This window comes from Rana temporaria, chromosome 2, assembly GCF_905171775.1.
Source record: "Rana temporaria chromosome 2, aRanTem1.1, whole genome shotgun sequence".
NCBI classification, from domain to species: domain Eukaryota; kingdom Metazoa; phylum Chordata; class Amphibia; order Anura; family Ranidae; genus Rana; species Rana temporaria.
This window is the reverse complement of record NC_053490.1, coordinates 44,935,375-44,955,391: the sequence shown is the minus strand read 5'-3', so window position 1 is coordinate 44,955,391 and position 20,017 is coordinate 44,935,375. Positions and strand designations below refer to the sequence as shown.

The 20,017-nt window shown below is 44.2% G+C and overlaps 1 protein-coding gene and 1 pseudogene across 2 annotated transcripts in view; both read left to right on the top strand.

Annotated features, from left to right (window-relative positions):
- Positions 1–20,017, top strand: part of SLC36A4 (solute carrier family 36 member 4) — a 363,728-nt gene that overhangs the window by 211,356 nt on the left and 132,355 nt on the right. The window lies entirely within an intron of this gene.
- On the top strand, positions 18,483–18,632 carry LOC120929971 (annotated as a pseudogene).

Below are 20,017 nucleotides of genomic sequence, written 5' to 3'. Positions count from 1 at the left end.
TTGATGTAAAACCTTTATCCCAAAAGGAAAAAAAAAAGTTTACTATAATTACTTTTAAAGTGTTAGCTGGAGTTTGTCTTCACTTTGTAATTTAATATGCTAGTATATTTAACACCAACCCTCCCCTCGACTGAGAATGCAGCTGTCTGTTGTGCCCCCTGTTCTCCTTCATCCAGGGTAGAGGCACTCTAATACAGGAGGTGTGTTACTGGCCAGATCACCAGGTGAAAACCGTGTCCAGGGAATGGCGGGTTTGGCATTACATTATACCCATAAGCAGCAACAAAAATTCACTGCTAGTACCTTCTAGGAAATGTACATCATCTTCAGACCCTCTTAAAAGCCAATAGTGGACCTTTAAAGTGGTTGTAAATATAAAAAATTCAAAACCTGCAAGACAAAGGCATAATGAGCTGGTATGAATAGCATAATGATGTGAAGCCCACACACGATCATTTTAACCACTTAACCCCCGGACCATATTGCTGCCCAAAGACCAGAGCACTCTTTGCGATTCGGCACTGCGCCGCTTTAACTGACAATTGCGCGGTCGTGCGACGTGGCTCTCAAACAAAATTGGCGTCCTTTTTTCCCCACAAATAGAGCTTTCTTTTGGTAGTATTTGATCACCTGTGCGGTTTTTATTTTTTGCGCTATAAACAAAAATAGAGCGACAATTTTGAAAAAAATGAATATTTTTTACTTTTTGCTATAATAAATATCCCCAAAAATATATAAAAAAACATATTTTTTCCTAAGTTTAGTCCGATACGTATTCTTCTACATATTTTTATTTAAAAAAAACGCAATACGCGTTTATTGATTGGTTTGCGCAAAAGTTATAGCGTTTACAAAATAGGGGGTATTTTTATGGCATTTTTATTAGTATTTTTTTTTTACTAGTAATGGCGGCGATCAGCGTTTTTTTTTTATTTTCGGTACTGAGACATTATGACAGACACTTCGGACACTTTTGACAAATTTTTTGGGACCATTGGCATTTTTATAGCGATCAGTGCTATAAAAATGCATTGATTACTGTAAAAATGCCACTGGCAGTGAAGGGGTTAACACTAGGGGGCGGGGAAGGGGTTAAGTATGTTCCCTGGGTGTGTTCTAACTGTAGGGGGGGTTGCCTCACTAGGGGAAATGACTGATCGCTGTTCATACATTGTATGAACAGAAGATCAGCATTTCCCTCCCTGACAGGACCGGGAGCTGTGTGTTTACACTCACAGCTCCCGGTCCCCGCTCTGTAACGAGCGATCGCGGGTGCCCAGCGGCGATCGTGCCTGCCGGGCACGGGAGTCGGGGGCAAGCACGCACCCCTAGTGGCCTGCGCGAGAGCCGACCTTATATTACGTGCTCTCCCGCAGGGGAGCAGACTTACAGCCGTAAAACGATGGTGGGCGGTCGGCAAGCAGTTAAATTACATTTTTTTTAAAACGTCGTTTTTTTCATGACGAAAAATGATCGTGTGTACGCGGCATAACAATCTGTATAGGTGGACAGCAATGGACTGAGTTGAATTCTTCTGATGGTGCTCCCCATTAGTAGCCATCTTACTGTACTTCTAGGCCCTAACTTGGGCCAATTTTCAAACCCAAGGCTTTGGCTCTAGAACTGTGTCTTCCCCAGTCAGCAGGCCTGGGAGCCAAAGAAACTCCTCTCCTGGCAGGAGCATAGGAGGCAAAGACCAAGATTCCTCACACTTCCATCCTTTTCAGGAATAACCTGGAATGGAAGGACTCTTATGCTGCGTACACATGACCGTATTTCATGACGTGAAAAATGCCATTTTTTAAATTGGTCATTAACCCCTTAAGCCCCGGACCAATATGCAGCTAAATGCCCAGAGGTGTTTTTACAATTTGGCACTGCGCTGCTTTAACTGGTAATTGCGCGGTCATGCAATGTTGTACCGAAACAAACTTTGCGTCCTTTTCTTCCCACAAATAGAGCTTTCTTTTGATGGTATTTGATTGCCTCTGCGATTTTTATTTTTTGCGCTATAAACAAAAATAGAGCGACAATTTAAAAAAAATTCAATATTTTTTACTTTTTGCTATAATAAATATCCCCCAAAAATATATAAAAAAAATGTTTTTCCTCAGTTTAGGCCGATACTTATTCTTCTACATATTTTTGGTAAAAAAAATCGCAATAAGCATTTATCGGTTAGTTTGCCCAAAAGTTTTAGCGTTTACAAAACAGGGGATAGTTTTATTGCATTTTTATTAACTTTTTTTTTTTTTTTACTACTAATGGCGGCGATCAGCGATTTTTTTTCGTGACTGCGACATTATGGCGGACTCTTCGGACAATTTTGACACATTTTTGGGACCATTGTAATTTTCACAGCAAAAAATGCATTTAAAATGCATTCTTTATTATGGAAATGACAGTTGCAGTTTGGGAGTTAACCACAGGGGGCGCTGAAGGAGTTATGTTTCACCTAGTGTGTGTTTACAACTGTAGGGGGGTGTGGCTGTAGGAGTGACGTCATGGATTGTGTCTCCCTATAAAGGGGATGACACGATCGATGCAGCCGCCACAGTGAAGCACGGGGAAGCCGTGTTTACATACGGCTCTCCCCGTTCTTCAGTTCCGGGGACCGATCGCGGGACTCCAGCGGCGATCGGGTCTCGCGGTCCCGGAGCTTCAGACTGGGTGCGGGCGCGCGCCAGCGACCAACAGCTGGGTAGATGTAAAGGACGTACCGGTACGTCCATCTGCCCAGCCGTGCCATTCTGCCGACGTATATCGTCGTGTGGCGGTCGTTAAGTGGTTAAAAACAATTGTGTGTAGGCTCCAGAGTATTTTTCTCGACGTGAAAAATGGGCAATAAAAATTTAGAACATGCTCTAATTTTTCTCGTCGTTATTCACGTCGTTGGTTTTCATGTCGTGAAAAACTGTCATGTGTAGGCTTTAAAGATGGGAAAAACACGCATGCTCAGAAGCAAGTTATGAGACAAGAGCGCTTGTTCTGGTAAAACTAGTGTTTGTAATGGAGATAGCACATTGGTCACGCTGTAACAGACTGAAAAGCACAAAGACTGAAAAGCGCAAATCGTCTCTCACCAAACTTTTACTAACACGAAATCAGCAAAAGCAGCCCAAAGGGTGGCGCCATCCGAATGGAACTTCCCCTTTATAGTGCCGTCGTACTTGTTGTACGTCACCACGCTTTGCTCAAGCATTTTTTTTTCACGATCGTGTGTATGCAAGGCAGGCTTGAGAGGAATCGCATAGAGAAAAACTTTGTTTTTTCTAGGACATTAAAAACGGTCATAGTAGGCCTCCGCAAATGGGGATCCTCCTTCTTGGCTCACATAGTTGGCATATACCTATATATGTATACTCGGGGCTTTTGTTCTCAAGCAATAGGTGCTGGAACAAAACCACGACCCCCCCCACACACAAAACCCCTCCCCCACACACACCCTCCAAATCACATCAAATAGTGGGTGTGGTCAAATTTCACAAAGAGTAGGAGGGTCTTAAAGGGGCATTAAATACCAGGATTGCATTACATACAGAGTGCAGAGTTCAGGAGGGTTACACACAGTGCAGAGCTGTCAGGCCTCGTACACACGACAGAGTTTCTCGGCAGAATTCGGCGAGAAACTCGGTCAGAGCCTGATTCTGCCGAGAAACTCTGTCGTGTGTACACTTTCGGCCCGATGGAGCCGCCGAGGAACTCGTCGAGAAAATAGAGAACATGTTCTCTATTTTCTCGTTGTTCTATGGGAGCTCTCGGCCCGCCGAGCTCCTCGGCGGCTTCAGGGCTGAACTGGCCGAGGAACTCGATGTGTTTGGCACGTCGAGTTCCTCGGCCGTGTGTACGAGGCCTCAGAGAAAAAACAGACTTCTGTGTTTACAAGTGATTGTGGTGAGCAGGCACAAAAGGGTCTGAGCCAGAGTTCCACCTGAAATAAAGCCCTGAGTCTACCTATTAAATGGTCAGGGTGAAATAAATATTGGTCGCTTACCGCATTGTATCTTCTCACTCCACTCGAGAACATTCCCCAGTAGCACGCAAAAGCAAACAATGGCCTGGACTAAAGGGCCATACACAGATGCCGAATATCGGGTGGCATCCGCCGGGTTCTGTTGACATTGGGTTTGTGTGTACAGCAGCCAGTCCAACAAGGCTCTGACATACTCGGCAAAAGGTGGGGAAATATCTATGACCTCTGGGTACTTTCTGCTGGTGACATTCAACCCAATAGTCAGGTAGGATACTGAATCCTCCAGAAGCAACTGCAGAACAACTGTTGAAAAAAGCAAGGAGAGAAGTACACTATATTGTCAAAAGTATGGGGACACCTGCCTTTACACATACATGAACTTTAATGGTATGCTACGGTTCAATATTGAGTTGGCCGACCCTTTGCAGCTACTGTAGAACAGCTTGATTTCTTCTGGAAAGGCTATCAACAATGTTTAGGAGTGTGTCTATGGAAATGTTTGACCATTCTTTAAGAAGCACTTTTGTGAGGTCAGGCACTGATGTTGGACGAGAAGGCCTGGCTCGCAGTCTGCGCTGTAATTCATCCCAAAGGTGTTCTATTGGGTTGAGGTCAGGACTCTGTGCAGGTCAGTCAAGTTCCTCCATCCCAAACTCGCTCATCCATGTCTTTATGGACCTTGCTTTGTGCACTGGTGCGCAGTCATATTGGAACAGACCATTTGCTGGTCTGCATGCAGGCACATCTTTTTCCAAATATGTAGCAGAGATTACAATAAAAAAAAGGAAAGTTTAGTCCTTCCTTAACCACTTCCCGTCCGGCCTATAGCAGAATGATGGCTGGGCGGTGGTTGAGTTATCCTGACTGGGCGTCATATGACATCCAGCAGGATAACAGCTGCCGCGCACATTGCGGCGATCGGTGTTGCAGGGTGTCAATCTGAGACTACGGAGGCTCTTTACCACGTTATCAGCCATGTCCAATCACGGCTGATCGCAATGTAAACAGGAAGAGCCGTTGATCGGTTTCTCCTCACTCGCGTCTGCGTGAGTAGGGGAGAGCTGGTTGGCTGCTCTCCTGACAAGGGGGGGGTCTGTGCTGATTGTTTATCAGCGCAGCCCCCCCCCCCCCACCGGGTGCCTGCCCAGGACCACCAGGGATGTCCACCACACTGGACCACCAGGTATGCCACCCTAGACCACCAGGCAGCTGCCAATCAGTGCCCAGGCAGCTGCCAATCAGTGCCCATCCCCAATGCCTGCCAGTGTCAGTGCCATCAATGATGACTATAAGTGCCCTGCAGTACTGCCTATAATTGCCACCCATAAGTACTCATCAGCGCCGCCTATCAATGCCCATCAGTGCTGCCCATCAGTGCTGCATATCAGTGCCACCTATCGGTGCCCATCATCAGTGCCACCTCATCGGTGCCGACCTTATCAGTGCCCGATTTTATAACGGGAAACAAAAGAAAAACTTTTTTTTAAATTCTGTATTTTTTTATTTGTTTAGCAAAAAATAAAAACTGCAGAGGTAATCAAATACCACCAATAGAAAGCTCTATTTGTGGGAACAAAATGATAAAAATTCTGTTTGGGTACTGCTGCGAATTCAAAATCGCGGTAAAATGCGCGATTTTACCGCGATTTCACCGCGATTTTGCCGCGACTTCGGCCGCAATTTAATGTAAATCGCGGCCCGAAATCGCAAAAAGTAGTACAGGAACTACTTTTTGAAATCGCAGATGCGGCGTCGCACTGATTAGGACAGTGCCATTGCCGACAATTGCCGCCGATTTGAGATGCGATTTGACATGTCAAATCGCATCTCAAATCGTTCCAAATCGTACCCAGTGTGAACCAGGGCTGAAAGCTGAAAATTGGTTTGAGCAGGAAGGGGTGTAAGTGCCTGGTATTGAAGTGGTTAAATAGTTAATAGCAGAGTCCAAAGGCATTGCAAAAGAAAAAACTTTTCTGGCAGAGAAAACAGTTTACGTATATGGAATTTGTATATATTAAGCTGTTTAAAGTTTGTTCGGATCATATAAGAATCGCATCCTCATGCTAACGTTGCATCCGTCAGGCCAAGAAGAACAGCCTTGGTCGTTGGCAGAGAGAAAGAGAATAAATTCTCTGGTATTTATAGAGCAGAGTTGTTACTTTGCTTCAGGTTGCCTTCTTCCTTATCTTGCACATTATTCCACCAATTTTATGCTTTTCTATGATTTCTCTGCAAGTTCTGAATGTTGGTTGTTGAATGGGAGATGCGCACTGCGGAGGCCTGGCCATTTAGGAGCCGTGGCTGACAAAAATGCTGCAATTATGGTCGATTTTGTGGCTGCGGCCCGATGGAAAGTTGACAAGCAGTAATGGGTGAAATAAGGAATTCATGATTTGAGGTGCACACTTTGCATAATTGTAGACTATCTTTATAAGATTACTAGCAGAACCACCTATTCATGTAAACAATAATTGGAGCCAAAACTCGGCGCTACTTCACTGGCCTGCCATATTTCAGAGAGAAGAATGTCAAATCATTTTAAATGTACTTTAACCACTTTAATGGTTTAACTTGACATTAAAGTCCTTGGGCTAGATTCAGGTAGCAGATACGGCGGCGTATCTCCAGATACTCCGCCGTAATTTCAAATCTGCGTCGTCGTATCTTTACGCCGATTCTCAAAGGCAGATACGTTCAAAAAATAGGCTTCCTCCGCCGACGTAACTTGAATACGGCGGCGTATAATTGTGTGCAATTTTACGCTGGCCGCTAGAGTCGCTTCCATTGTTTTCGGCGTCGAATATGCAAATGACCTAGATACGCCGATTCACAAACGTACGTACGCCCGGCGCAATTTAGTTAGGTCGTTTACGTTAGGCTTTTTCAGCGTAAGGTTACTCCTGCTGTTAGGAGGCGCAGCCAATGTTAAGTATGGACGTTGTTCCCGCTTCAAATTTTGAATTTTTTACGTTGTTTGTGTAAGTCGTTCGCGAATAGGGCTGGATGTAATTTACGTTCACGTCGAAACCAATACGTCGTTGCGGCATACTTGGGAGCAATGCACACTGGGATATGTACACGGACGGCGCATGCGCCGTTCGTAAAAAACGTCAATCACGTCAGGTCATCATACATTAACATAAAACACGCCCCCTCATTCACATTTGAATTACGCGCGCTTACGCCGGCCCCATTTACGACACGCCACCGTAACTTAGAAGGCAAGTGCTTTGTGAATACAGCACTTGCCTCTCTAACTTACGGCGGCGTGGCGTAAATACGATACGCTGCACCGCCGTAACTATGCGCGACCCTACCTGAATCTAGCCCCTTGTGTTTTTTTGTTTTTTTTAAGTAACAAACATATACTTACCTGCTCTGTGCAGTGGTTTTTGCACAGAGCAGCCCAGATTCTCCTCTTTTCGGATCCCTTGCTGGCACTCCTGACCCCTCCCTCCTGCTGAGTGCCCCCACAGCAAGCGGCTTTCTATGGGGGCACCAGAGCCAAACCACTGCTCTATGTGTCCATTCAGACACAGAGCAGGCAGCTTGGGCTCGTCCCCTCTCTCTCTCTCTCCTCATTCCCTTACTGGCTTTGACAGCAGCGGGAGCCAATAGCACCCACTGTGTGTCTCAGGCCAATCAGGAGGGCGTCCGGACAGCCAAATTTCTTGTGCAACATCGCTGGATAAAGATGGGGCTCAGGTGGGTAGAATGCATTAAGATAAAAAAAAACCTTCTGCCTTTAGAACGACTTTAAAGCTCAACTGTGGTGAAAATTCATAACTACCCTTCCAGTGGAGCTCCCCGCATTGCAAGGGTTAAATACAAATTTTTCTCTAGGGAAACATTAAAGTGGAGTTCCACCCTAATGTGAAACTTGCACTCATCTGATTCCCATGATATTCTTTCCCACTTCCGGGAGTCTGGGCCACGGCCCTTGGTGTCAATGCGGGGCTCCCTCCTCCTCCCCCACTGCCGGCCAATAGGAGAGAGGAATGCAAATGTGAAGAAATTCTGGACAGCTGCACTCCAAAAAAAAGTTTTTGCCTTTCATTCAAAAAATGGATTCAAAAATACATGCGAGTGAGTTAGAAACTTATATAGCGCAACACATGCGAACTGAATCGCCTCTGGGCGCTTAATGCCACAGCAGATCAGAGCGGACAGAAGAGCTGGCGCGTTTCACACTAACAAACAGTGCTTAGTCATAGCTCAATAGGTGAGAGGAGTTGGGCCTCGCGCATGCGCAGTAGGGTTCCCAGCGTGAAGCCGAAAGGCTATGCTGCCAGGTTCCCTTACCCACAATGAAAGCCGCAGCACCTGACAGTTGATGGAAACATCAGCTGCGGTGCTGATATCAAGGGACTCCAGGACAGGTATGTTTACTATTATTAAAAGCCAGCAGCTGCATTATATGTAGCTGCTGGCTTTTAATTTTTTTGGGGGCCGAAACACCGCTTTAAAAACGTTATTGCTTATTTTATTCCCTGCACCCATGGCAGCAAGTGCCCTTTTCTTCCCTCCAACACTCTGGGTTAAGGGCAGGCCCTCGACCTCCTCACTTACAGTGCAGGACTACTTGTCTACTGGTCCCAAGTTATGGGTGATGACATCAGAGTGCAACCACCAAAATTCAGAGGCTTCAAGGGAGAGGAGGAGCCTAAAGAAATGAGGGATAAGGCAAGTATCCTAGTCCAAAACGAGCATTCAAAGTAATATCGGACCCCTTGTAGCAATACATGCGGAGCACAGCGGGGCAAGCACACCTCTTAGGACGCCATTTAAATGCTGGTCAGCGGCTTTTAACGGTTGACACTGCCAAAGACACTCAGTGCCGGTCAGAGGCACTTTATATTGTAAGTGTTATTTTTTTACCTTTTTTAAATAAATACATATTTTAATATACTACACTATGATGAGCCCCTTGTTTTTGAGGAATTGATGACACCTTGTAAAAGGGAAAAGGAGGCAACACCCACTGACGGACAAAGAAAAGACACCACTTTGGAGCCTAATAATATCTGGGGTCTGGTGAGTGTTGATTTTAACCATTGGTGATGGTGGCACATCTTTGTCGGGTGGAAGAGATGGCGGCACTTTCCTCTACACAGTACTACCAACATTGAACCTTGTGTTTGCTGGAACCTATTGTATAAGCGCAAGATTGCCTGACATTTGGACTACTTTTAAGTGCAGTCAGCACATTGCACATTTGTATGGTTGTTTGATAATTATTTCACTTTTTTGATATTTATTTTGTTCCAATATCGGTTATTGGACAACTCACGGTGCAGTTGGCATACTGCATATTGTAGTTTTATACACATATATACACAATATTTTTTGTAATATCTTTCGTATTGTTTTCACTATTTGGTTGGTCAGTAGCAGCAACAGCCATTTTTCTCATAGAAGCACTGTGGCATATGGATTGTATGCTGACACACTGATCTAGATATACGATTCAAGTTTGAAATCACTGTGTCACATTTGTATGACTCATATATTTCTCATATTTTTTTTATATATTGTTTGTATCCAGGTTATTCACATTTAAGATTGGGTACATTGTGGCCCTGATATTTCACTTATGTCCATACTCCCAGAGATTTAATACCTCTGGATAATTAGATCAGCGCAGTAACACTTTTCTTCCTCAAAGTAATATTGAAGTCACATTTTCGACCAAAAGCTCACATCAGACTTTTCTTGTCGGAATTTCTGATCGTGTGTACGCGGCATAAGAGACAGAATAACAACAAAAATATTCAGAAAAACGCTTTTCAAAAAAGTTATAAATTGCATTTTAATGAGTGAAATAAGTATTTGACCCCTTCGCAAAACATGACTTCATACTTGGTGGCTAAACCCTTGTTGGCAATCAGAGGTCAGACGTTTCTTGTAGTTGGCCACCAGGTTTGCACACATCTCAGGAGGGATTTTGGCCCACACTTTGCAGATCCTCTCCCAAGTCATTAAGGTTTTGAGGCTGACATTTGGTAACTTGAACCTTAAGCTCCCTCCACAAATTTTTTATGGAATTAAGGTCTGGAGACTGGCTAGGCACATCTTAATGTGCTTCATCCTGAGCCACTCCTTTTTTGCGTTGGCTGTGTATTTTAGGTTATTGTCATGCTGGAATACCCAAAAATGACCCCTTTTTACTGCCCTGCCTGAAGGAAGGAGGTTCTCACCCAAGATTTAATGGTACATGGCCCTGTCCATCGTCCCTTTGATGCAGTGACGTTGTCCTGTCCCCTTAGCAGAAAAATACCCCCAAAGCATAATGTTTTCAACCCTCATGTTTGACGGTGGGGATGGCGTTCTTGGGGTCATGGGCAGCATTCCTTCTCCTCCAACACGCCGAGTTGAGTTGATGCCAAAGAGCTCAATTTTGGTCTCATCTGACCACAACACTTTCACCCAGTTCTCCTCTGAATCATTCAGATGTTCATTAGCAAACTTCAGATGGGCCTGTACATGTGCTTTCTTGAGCAGGGGGACCTTGCAGGCGCTGCAGGATTTCAGTCTTCACGGCGTAGTGTGTTACCAATTGTTTTCTTGGTGACTATGGTCCCAGCTGCCTGATATCATTGACATGATTCTCACATGTAGTTCTGGGCTGATTCCTCACCGTTCCCATGATCATTGAAATGCCATGAGGTAAGATGTTGCATGGAGCCCCAGACCGAGAGAGATTGACGGTTATTTTGTGTTTTTTCCATTTGCAAATAATCACACCAACTGTTGCAGGGCCAGACTGGGAATAAAAACCAGCCCTGGAAAAAATTTCATACCAGCCCAATAGCATTATTATACCAGCCCAACAGTATTAGGTCATTTATTTTCTTGTTCATAAACGGGAAAACCATGCATTTTAAAGCACATTTGTAGAGTGTATTATGTTCACCAGTGCCCATCAGCTCAGCCTGATCAGTGCCCATCAGTGCAGCCTCACCAGTGCTCATCAGTGCAGCCTGACCAATGCAGCCTCACCAGTGGCCATCAGTGAGAGAAAAAAAATCCAGCATCTTAATTCTTCTGCAGTTCTCCCACTGCATATCACTCCGCACTGGCCGCAGGCAGGAGTTTAGTGGGCGGCGCCATGCCGGATCGAAAGAGGAATCCAGAGGCCGATCTCCCGCTGCCCCCAGGCATATCACTTTGTAGCTGCAGGAATCGATTCAGTGGGCGGCGCCGTGATTGGCGGAGGGGCATCGCATCGCGGCTTCCACCGCCGCTTCTTTTCTGGTGGCAGCAGCAAGCGCCTAGCCCAAAGAGGGCAGCTGGCCTACCAGGAAATTTCCCACTATTCCGGTAGGCCAATCTGGCCCTGAACTGTTGTCATCCTCTCACCAAGCTGCTTGACGATGGTCTTGTAGGTCTACAGTCTTGTCCCTGACATCCTTGGACAGCTCTGGTGGAAAGATTGTAATCTGATTGATTGATTGCTTCTGTGGACAGGTGTCTTTTATGCAGGTAACAAGCTGAGATTAGGAGCACTCCCTTTAAGAGAGTGCTCCTAATTTCAGCTTGTTACCTGTATAGAAGACACCTGGGAGCCAGAAATCTTGCTGATTGATAGGCGATTAAATGCCTACTTCACTCATTAAAATGCAAATCAGTTTATAACTTTTTTGAAATGCATTTTTCTGGATATGTTTGTTGTTATTCTGTCTCTTATGCCGCGTACACACGATCGGATTTCCGATGGAATAAAATCCGATGGAATTTTCCATTGGAAGTCTGATGAAGCTGACGTTCATCGGTCTTGCCTACACACTATCAGACTAAATTACAACCGTCCAAAACGCAGGACGTAAAACACTACGACGAGCCGAATTTTTTTTAAGTTCAATACTTCAGAGCATGCGTCGACTTGATTCTGAGCATGTGTGGATTTTTCTCCGATGGACTTCATGGATTTCTCCACACAGACGATCGGAATTTCCTAAAGTTTTTTTTTTCCATCAGAAAAATTTAAAACATGTTCTATTTTTTTACACCGATGGAAAAAAGTCAGATGGGGCCCACACACAATCATTTTTTCATCAAAAAAAACGATCGTGTGTACACAGCATTACTGTTAAAATAAACCTTCCATCAAAATTATAGACTGATCATTTCTTTGTCAGTGGGCATCCGTACAAAATCAGCAGGGGGTCAAATACTGCTTTCCTCACTGTAGGTCATGTGATTAGTATCTTATTTAGTGAAAAAAATGGCTTTAATACACGCACTACCTTTAACCATTGCACTACTGGGGTAGCCCCATAGCAAGGCCAATTTAAAATTTCTCTGGAGTTCAGCTTTTTAGAAATAATTGACTAGTTTTTCCAACTATGTTATTTATTTTGTGTATATATGTGTATTGTGACAGGAAGTCAGGTAAATCTGTGGGTTTTGTCACAGACGGGACATACATTTCTGCCTTGTTTAGACAATACACCAATTGTTATTAGGCTTCGGCTGCAACAGTAGCCAGAAAAGGTCTAAGGGCCTTGAAAAACTTCAGCTGTTCAGAATGAGGCAATTAAGGCCTCTATAAGTAATCCAGAGGATTTCCACTGATTTGCTGCATCCTGAGGCTTTGTGAGTGAAGGAGAGCAGTAGCTGAAAGTCTTCTGAGGAGGTAAGGAGGATTGATTTTTCTGTGTGATAAAAATTAAGACTATTGTTTTTCTGCTGTATGACCAGCAGTGTCTGCCCAGCACTAGGCTGTGCCAGACTCCAGAGATAGGTTCCTGTGTGGTGAAGATAAACGCCCCAAGTGGCCAGGGTTTATTTTATGTTTGATTTTGTTTATGCTGTTTGGATGCTTGCACTTGTTTCCAGCAAGATGGAAGAATAAACCAACTTCTTTGTTTTCAACCGTCTTCGACTGCCTGTCTGTATAAATTCAGTGTGTAGTGAACCCATCCAGGGGATCACACACCCCGCTACCGAGCTAACCCCTTACAGCATATATATATATATATATATATATATATATATCAGGGATATGCAATTGCAGACCCATCATGCCTCTGCCTCTGGGTGTCATGCTTGTGGATGTTAGAGACTTGCTATGCCTCATGGGACTTGTAGTTCTGCAACAGCTGGAGGTCCACTAATTGCATATACCATATATATATATATATAATTAAAATGATGCTACTAAAATATAATATAATTCCTCTAAAAAAATGTGATCCCCTTGAAAGTTTTCATGTGTTTTGACATAAATCATACAATCCTAGTGATTTTATTTTGATTTAAATCTAGATTACATTTTTTATACTGTTAGGCACCTTTGTCGAAGTGAAAACTGATGTCTGAGATCCCCATCAATGGGCACAATGCCTGTGTGATGATGTCGCTCATAGGCTTACTATGGGGCTTTCATTTCCGGCTGCCCCTCCTCTCCCCTGAAGCCATTCGCTGAGAGCCGATCCTTTGACGTGACCAGAGCACCCTCAGAATAGTCAAGTATTCGATGGAGTGCATGTTATGCACCTGAGCAGTAATACTATCTAATCTTGCAATACTTTGGATCGCAGCTGCTCTCGATTTGCCCTTTAGTGATATTTTATTTGCCTGGAATTTATTTAGCTCTAAGCACAACCAATTCACATACAGTACAGGTTTTACTAAAAAGGATTCAATATTTTCCCTGTAGAACATTATCTTGGTATCTAGTTAGTTTTCTTGTAACTCTTGTACCGACGTATTGCTCCACTAGCATCTTTTCCCAATTTAAAGCTTGGGAACACTCATCCTTTAAAGCAGAGTTTCTCAGCCATGTTTTTTGCTGCAGGGCTACTGTTGCATTGGATTTATTTCTTCCCATTGGTAGTTTTAGCATTCCCCCAGCATCTATCACGGACTGACTGATGGATAACAGCCCGAAGATATGCTTAAAGTTCTGGCTTTTGACGTCAGCACACCGAGCCAGCAACATTTGGATGAGAAGAGCAGCTTGTCTGTCCCGGGAACAGAGGCTTATGGAGCAGAGAAGACGTACTTCTTGAGCTTTAAGCTTGCAGAGGAACCTTCACAATTCTTACATAAGGCAGGATGAGTAAATAGTACTACTAATTCCCAGATATTCACCGGAATATCAAGAAAAATTATATTAAGAAAGGTTATGCTGTACAAGACCAACTTAAAGTGGTTGTAAACCCATTACAACCACTTTAACCTACAGGTAAGCCGATATTAAGGCTTACCTGTAGGTGCAATAAATATCTCCCAAACCTAGAAAGTTTAGGAGATATTTGCAGAAATAGCGGCACCCATGTCTACGGCGCATGCGCCGTAGACATCGGGAGCAGGCGCACTGAGCGTGCTGCTTCTAACCTTTCCCTGCAAAGGTAAAGCATAATGTGTCACTTAACTGAAACTGAAGCTGCAATGTCCCCGATTCCCTCGCTGGCTGAAAGCGTCCATTCTTCACCCCTCTTCCTTCCAGGGGGCCACAAACTCTGGCTCTGTGACTGGCTAGAGTCACGTGACATCACTCCCGTCACTCCTGCCGTGACTGGCGGCTCCCGCATGCACACAGTAGCCTCCAGTCACGGCATGACCCTAGCTTGAAACGGCACAGCGTGCCCTTTCAAGAGTGCCCATGCGCCCAAAACATTGGCGCATGCGCAGAAGACGGCATTGTTCGGGGACATTGTAAATATCTCCAAAACTGTGTGGGCCGGATTCAGATACAATGGCGTATCTGTCCGGCCCGCGTAACGTATCTCCGATACGTTACGCCGCTCTAACTTTGGGCGCAAGTTCTTTATTCAGAAAGAACTTGCGCCCTTAGTTACGGCGATGTAACGTATGTGTTGCGGTGTAAGGCCGCGTAATTCAAATGGGGATGTAGGGGGGCGTGTTTTATATAAATTTCCCTTGACCCGCGTTTTTTACTTTTAACTTGAACGGCACATGCGCCATCCGTAAAATCTCCCAGTGTGCATTGCTCTAAATGACGTCGCAAGGACGTCATTGCTTTCGACGTGAACGTAAATTACGTCCAGCCGTATTCGCGAACGACTTACGCAAACAACGTAAAATTTCAAAACTCGGCGCGGGAACGACGGCCATACTTAACATAGGATACGCCGCACATATCCCTCATATAGCAGGGGTAACTTTACGCTGGAAAAAGCTGAACGCAAACTACGTGAAAAAAAGAGCCGGGCGGTCGTTCGTTTCTGAATCGACATAACACGTAATCGCGTAAACAAACGGAAGCGTCACCTAGCGGCTATCGTGAGATTGCAGCCTAAGATACGACGGTGTAAGACACTTACACCTGTCGGATCTTAGGGAAATCTATGCGTAACCTGATTCTATGAATCAGGCGCATAGATACGACAGCCGGACTCAGAGATACGACGGCGTATCAGTAGATACGTCGTTGTATCTCTTTTCTGAATCCGGCCCTGTATGTTTAGGAGATACTTCCAGCACCTACAGGTAAGCCTTATTCTAGGTTTACCTGGTAGGTGAAAGTGGTCTGTAATGCCGGGTACACACGAGAGGATTTATCCGCGGATAAGGTCCTCCGGACCGTTTCCGCGGATAAATCCTCTGAGGATTTCGATCCGCTGGATTGTACTCACCATCATATCGAAATCCGCGCCGAATTCACACCGCGGTGACGTGTCGCGCCGTCGCCGCGATGATGACGCGGCGACGTGCGCGACGCTGTCATATAAGGATATCCACGCATGCGTCGAATTATTACGACGCATGCGAGGGATGTGTTCGGACGGATCGATCCGGTGAGTCTGTACAGACCACCGGATCGATCCGTTGGAGCCGATTCCAGCGGATAGATTTCTTAGCATGCTAAGAAATTTTTATCCGCTGGAAATCGGTCGGCCCGAAATATATCCGCGGATAAATATCCGCTGGATCGTACACACCAGCGGATCTATCCGCTGAAACCGATCCGCGGATCAATTTCAGCGGATCGATCCTCTCGTGTGTACGGGGCCTAAGGTTTACAACCACTTTAAACATGAAGAGAAAATCTCCTAACACAATCTGAACATTCTAAACAGTATACTGTAAATGTGAAGACAGCGGATATGGATGTAAAACTTATGTAGGGAGATTTGGTTCATCCGTGTGTATCATCTGAGGTTGTTCACTTCACTGGGTGTATGGAGGGTTTACATCCACTTTAATGCATTCTCTTTTTATGCCACACGGTATTTGCGCAGCAATTTTTCAAACACGTTGTTGTTGTTTTTTGGAAAGAAACTGTTTCATGAATAAATAAAAAAAAAAAACACTAACGTTAGCTGATTTTTCTTTTGTGTAATGTGAAAGAGGATGTTGCGCCGAGTGAATAGATAGCTGAGGTATGGAATGGCGCCAAACTTCAGTACTTAAAAATCTCCATAGGCGGCACTGTAAACATTTTTATAGGTTACATGTTTAGAGTTACAAAGGAAGTCTAGTGCTAGAATTATTGCTCTAACGTTTACGGCATATGTAACCTGTGTGTATCTGGCTCTGATACTAGGCAGGGCCTCACCAGTCACTGACCTTACCGCATGTCGCTGTGATATAGTGTACTTAGTCACTTGGTCCAAGGTGGACATTTCTAACTACCGTATATACTCGAGTATAAGCCAAGTTTTTCAGCAAATTTCTTGGTGCTGAAAATGCCCCCCTCAGCTTATACTCAAGTCACCTTTTTGCGCCTGATCTCCCGGACTTTGGGGACCCGGGACACAAACTTGGCACAAATATAGCCCCACTCTTCCTCTACAAGTGTGCAAAGTTTGTTGTCCGGGGGACCTACGGCCGGTTAAGCCCCCTTTCCATAGACTCCCATGTTAAACGGTAATTTCTCCGGTAACTTTGGGGACCCACTACCGGCTGGCCGTAGGTCCCCTGGAAACTTGGCACACATGTAGCTCCAGCTCTCCTCTACAAGTGTGCAAAGTTTTCTGTCTGGGGGAGCACCGATTTTTCAAAGCTGGGCCCCCCTTCTATATACTCCCATGTTAAACGTAAGTCTAGTCATGGACACAGTAAGGGCAAAGTGAGGCATGCAGATGGACACCCTAGGCTTATATTCGAGTCAATAAGATTTCCCAGTTTTTTGTGGTAAGATTAGGTCCCTCGGCTTATATTCGGGTCAGCTTATACTCGAGTATATACAGTTTGTAAAAATATCCATACCTGGCATTCTTTAAGAAGACAGAAGGCTGCAAAACCATGGTGTTTTCACCTCTTGCACCTTTACAATTGATCTTAAAAACAATGTTCTAAGGGATTATAATTGCTATTTTGGATGAAAGAACAAAGTATCACGACACATTTTAATCAGTAAAATGTAACCCACCGCTCCTTCCCTGCAGCGGCTGCGTTGAAAGAATTGTTGCTGTCTTAACAAGTTAAGCTGTTCCGCAAGGCTTGAAAGCACGAAACAACAAATGAAATGTTGCTAGATAAAGGGTAAACGTGAACGGGGCAATCCATTTAAAACTGTCGCCCAGCGTTCACTCGATCAAAGAATCTCTGCGATTGCTCTTCTTGCTTGTTGTGACAAGCGAATTGGCACCTGGGCAGCTCGACAAGATGAAGTAATGAGTTTATATCTGCGATGCCTTACCCTCGTTTGCGCCCCCAATTCCCCAGAATCTTTTGTTCCTAAAATGTTGTGTTTTCGATTTTTTCTTTTTTGTAATTCAGCTCTTTATTGTTGCAAGGCTCCTCTAGCACGATATTGCATCAGAGACTCGTTTCTGCCCTGCTTCGTCACACATTAAAAGGGTCACTTAAGATTGTATGAGCACTTTAGCACATCGTTATATTTTATATTTCATGTTTGCTTTGTGGCAGGACTTCAGAGTGCATTGGAAATGTGACATGCATTAATATGGAGAATCTATGAAATCTCAGTGTTGTCACTCTGTATTTGAAGCTCGGAGAACTCATAGATGAAAAAAATAAATAGACGCCAGATCTTGGTGCTCCTATAAAGATCGGCTACGAGGAAGCTGTTTGATCGGGTTTTTGTTTACAGAGCACCAAGCAAAAACTGGAGCAAATAGTTTTTGATAGGTTGTCAGGAAATCACACTGATATTAGTATAACTTGTATTTTTGTAGTGTAAAATAAATGTCAGTATGACAATCAAAATGTTTTTCTTTTTTATATGGCAAAGACCTAGTTTTTCGTTTTTGATTCAGAGTGTAACGGATAACAATCTTCCCAAAGATTGTTGAAATTGGGTTCAGAGATGAACTGAGGGGTGTATTTCTCTTTTTAAATCTGTCTTCTTTCCAGGGACCATCAGTGGTAGTCACGTCTAAGGCCACTGCATGGTGCATGAGTAGGCGTCTCTTCAGTACTAAAGTGGACCTGCAGAAAACATTTTTTTTTGTTTTGGATAGAGAAGGGAATATTCAGCACACTTTATATATATATATATATATATATATATATATATATATATATATATATATATATATATATATATTCATTTTAATTCTTTGTAACCCTATAACTCGCTTCTCGGCCTTTTGGCTAAGATCAAGTGTAGTATCTGTTCTTATCAGTTGCCAGGAGGTACTAGAACTGTCCCTAGTACACGGCGAGGTGGAAAGGGATGGTGGTGGCAGATGCAAAGCCTGCTGGCGTGGAGGTGAAAGCCTTCTGATCGGGACAGAGAATCATGCGGTCGAAAGCTGAATGGTCGGAGGGAATCTGTATGGAAGCTCACTGCTAGAGCTCCATGTTCTAATACCTTCCTGAAGTGGCTAGCAGCGACGAAAAGCGCGCCCGAGGACACAGTATCGATCCGGAGAGGACAGAGAACATCTCCAGCATTATGGAGAAACGTAATTCCCGCAAGAAACCCCGCAAATTGGGGTTGTTTATCAGTCCGGCTGAATCCCCTCAGGAAAAAGATGGCGCCTCCTCCCTCACACACACAGACCAGCTGCCAGGCAACTCTGTGAGGAGAAAGACACAGGCTCTGATGCTGCAGCAGCCTGAGAAGGAACAACAAAATGAAGCCTTTGAATCAGACTTCATCAGCCCTGTAAAACAAAGGAGAAAAGTGTCATCTGGAGATAAAGTAAGTGACATTGAAATAGACTGTGATTCTGATGCTGATATTAACCCCTATGAGGTAAAATTGGACTCCTTTCCCACCTCTGGCAAAGCAATGCTTGACACTGATATGAAGGAAATGCTAAAATCATTGCATGGAGCGATCCAACATGACATGAGAGCATTTATGCAAAAATCTAAAGCGGAAATAGGAGATTTGGGTGAAAGAGTGGATTATATTGAAAACAAAATGACTGACTTCACTGACGCCCATAATGAATTAGTTGATGACCATTTTGCTCTTGAGGAAGAAGTCGGACAACTGAAGCTTAAAGTCTCAGACCTCGAAGATAGGTCTAGGCGAAACAATATTAAATTCCGCGGCATCCCTGAAAACGTAAAAAATAATGACCTAAGAATCTTTTTGCAAAAAATGTTCGTGGACCTTATCCCCTCATTGCAAAAACAAGATCTAGTGATCGACAGAGCTCACAGACTTCCTAAGCCCTCGCACATCGCAGCGAAACTTCCAAGAGATGTGATCGCCAAGATCCATTTTTTCCAGACAAAAGACATGCTAATGCATTTTGCAAGACACCATGCACCACTACCAGACCCCTACGCGGGAATTATCCTATACTCCGATCTTTCCCAAGCTACTATCTTGGCGCGGAAAAACCTGAAACCGATCACCAAAATACTTCGAAACCACAAATTAATTTATAGATGGGGTTTTCCAACCAAACTATCTGTGGAAAAAGATAACATGTCTCATACAATACACACACTGGAAGATGGCCTCAAGATTCTGAAAAAATGGAATCTACTCCCAAATGATGAAAGTACCCCGATCGATGGAACCACCAAAGAAAAACTGACCGCTCCTTGGAATGTCAGTCATGGATGACACAACCGCCGGTATAAAAATTCTTGTCTCTTTTCTCTCCAGTTTATCATGGCCTAAGTTCCTCAGGCACATGAATCCCA